The sequence below is a fragment of the Brachyistius frenatus genome, unplaced genomic scaffold (genome assembly GCF_029030835.1).
Source record: "Brachyistius frenatus isolate BFR_SWC_R1_liver_20210118 unplaced genomic scaffold, ASM2903083v1 Contig_3, whole genome shotgun sequence".
In the NCBI taxonomy this organism is placed as follows: Eukaryota; Metazoa; Chordata; class Actinopteri; family Embiotocidae; genus Brachyistius; species Brachyistius frenatus.
The window spans coordinates 5165001-5167500 of NW_027210602.1; the positions used below are offsets into that span (position 1 = coordinate 5165001).

The window sequence follows — 2500 nt, forward strand, 5'->3', positions numbered from 1 at the left end:
ACAAAACTTTGAGCGTTAGAAGAGCATAAAACTGTGGCGAGAAAATAAAAAAAAACATGTTTTTATTTGTTTGGTGCTCGCCTTGTTCGCGTGATTTTCTACAAATCAGAGCTCTCAAGAAAGTATTATTTGACTCCATTCATTGTTGTTCAGCAGAATAATGACTGCTTCATGCCTGCTTCTAGCAAAACTATCAAAGAAGGCATTGTTACCCACACACATCATGTGATGAGCATATGATGACAACATGATGATGGGACATCACATGGTATGAACATTTATACATATGTTATTAATAAATAAGTGCAGAAGTTATAAATTCTTTCCCACCACAAGCAGTGATTGGTCTGTATATTTACAGTACTTTCTGTCTTACACTGACCTTCACAGATTTCGATCAATGCAATCAATATTTTTTTTTATACCTGACTAACTATAATTGTACTAATGTACTAATTGTACTGTATCAAGCAGTCTCCACCGCTACCATCGGCAGTCTCGTCCACCTCTGCCAGCAGTCCACCACTCAGTGTAAGTTCTGTGTGCTTGTTATAATTATACTAGATAACTTTTCCACAGTAACTCTGCTACATTTAGTCCACGGCGTAAACACCTAATGTGATTTTACTCGGTGTAGAATAATTTTATTTTCATGAAATGGGAGCTAATGTGCTAATTAGCTTCGACTGAGCTCGTAGTAGAGTTCAGAGGAAAATGATCAGATAACCGCAGATTGTTTTATGTGTCTATCTATCTACGATAAGAACTATAATATATGTAACTCTGTATTTTACATGTCGGGGTGATGGTGAACATGGACCAGAGGAGATCTAGTCCTCCCGATTTATGAGGGTTGTTGTTTTTGTACTCTGGTGTAACGTTACAATCAGCGACCCTCTCGGTTACATGTACCGGTACCGGTCCGGATAAACGAACCCAGCTACTGTACATGTGCAGGAGGCTGCAGAGAGCAGGTGGAGGTGGAGGAGGAGGAGGAGGAGGAGGGACATCAGTGGAAGAGAAAGACTGTCAGCTCGACCTGAGCAGGTTTAAAGTTTGAATTGACATGATGTAATGAATTGATATGTGATGTAATGAATTGACATGTGATATAATGAATTGATATGTGATGTAATGAATTGACGTGTGATATAATGAATTGATATGTGATGTAATGAATTGACATGTGATATAATGAATTGATATGTGATGTAATGAATTGACATGTGATATAATGAATAGACGTGATGTAATGAATAGACATGTGATATAATGAATTGATATGTGATATAATGCAGCGTTGTTCATGTTGCAGTCGTTACAGAACTAAATCAACTCCTCCGCTCTTATTATCTCCACTATTGTAATGCAGGTGTCAGGGTCAGGGGGGACAAGCTGGATTTAATTGCATCTGTATGTTTCACTCATTGGACAAATAAATTATAATTCTATTCTGTTTTCCCAAAGCAGGCTGCTCCATCCACCAGAGAGACAGAGTGCCAGTGTGACATCATGCATGAAATCACCGGAGAGGTTGGATGTCAGACGGACCGGTTAGTGGGGAAAAGAACTGCAGCCACAGGACTGTCCTACAGAACACTGAACACCTTCTAGCGAGTGGGCGGAGCTCCAGCTCCTTCAGGACACGCCCCCTCCAGTCTCAAGAGCAGAGAAGACTGATGATTTTCTCACGATTTCAAACCCTAATTTAACAAACTTGTCGGTGTTTTTTTTCCATTCAAATTTGGATGGGTAGTTAACAACCCATACTTCTGTGGTGTGATGAACTTAAAACTCATTTTCATTTCTACTTTACAGCATCTTTAACTGCCTTTCCTTTTGAATCATGACACTTCTTTGTTTGTTACTTCCATGATACCAGTGGCACAAATGTGTGCCATGTATGATAAAAAAAACAAAATCCTTGTTCTGCCGTGCTCGCTTGCCTCTTCCTGACTACCGCTCACATCCTCAATCTTTGCTGCAATTATAGTCTGGAAACTCTGTTCACATTAAAGTTTGCGCAGCCACTGAAGGGCAAACCAGTCAGTGACCAACGGGCATGGTGCGAAGTTAGATTAGTTCCAACAATAGCAGCGGTGGTAATTCAGGCGCACGACATATGATAAACTGGTCGCAGATCCATAGTTTAAAAATGAAGCCGAGGTTTATGTCCATTAGGATGAAACGACTGGAAACAGTCATGAATGGAGCGTGGCCAGACCCATAAAATCATGTAGTGAATTTGGTTCTGGTAAAACCAGGCCACCACAGTACTACTAAGGACCAAAACCTCCACAGCATACTTTTAAGTTCAGAGATCAAGGATTCAAAATTCAACCCATTTTGAACTGAAAAGCATGTTGAGACAGAACACCCAGACTCCTCGCCTGTTAACTGGACTGTGATACGAGAGCCAATTAAACGGCTCCTCTTTGAAGATCAAGTGAAAATCACCTGCACTCTAAATCAGAAGTCTGAAGATGCACGACAACAGAAA

At 40.3% G+C, this 2500-nt stretch overlaps 1 protein-coding gene and 1 long non-coding RNA gene across 3 annotated transcripts in view; one reads left to right on the forward strand and one right to left on the reverse strand.

Moving 5' to 3' along the window:
- The window catches only part of LOC138624447 (uncharacterized), a 5603-nt gene extending 5071 nt beyond the window's left edge, over window positions 1–532 (forward strand). Inside the window, exon 3 of one of the 2 annotated variants that reach the window (XR_011311152.1) lies at window positions 472–532. This is a non-coding gene — a long non-coding RNA (uncharacterized lncRNA). The remainder of the gene's footprint in view (window positions 1–471) is intronic. The other variant, XR_011311153.1, reaches the window with a different exon arrangement.
- LOC138624412 (uncharacterized) overlaps window positions 1–2500 on the reverse strand; it is a 24212-nt gene that overhangs the window by 6382 nt on the left and 15330 nt on the right. The window lies entirely within an intron of this gene.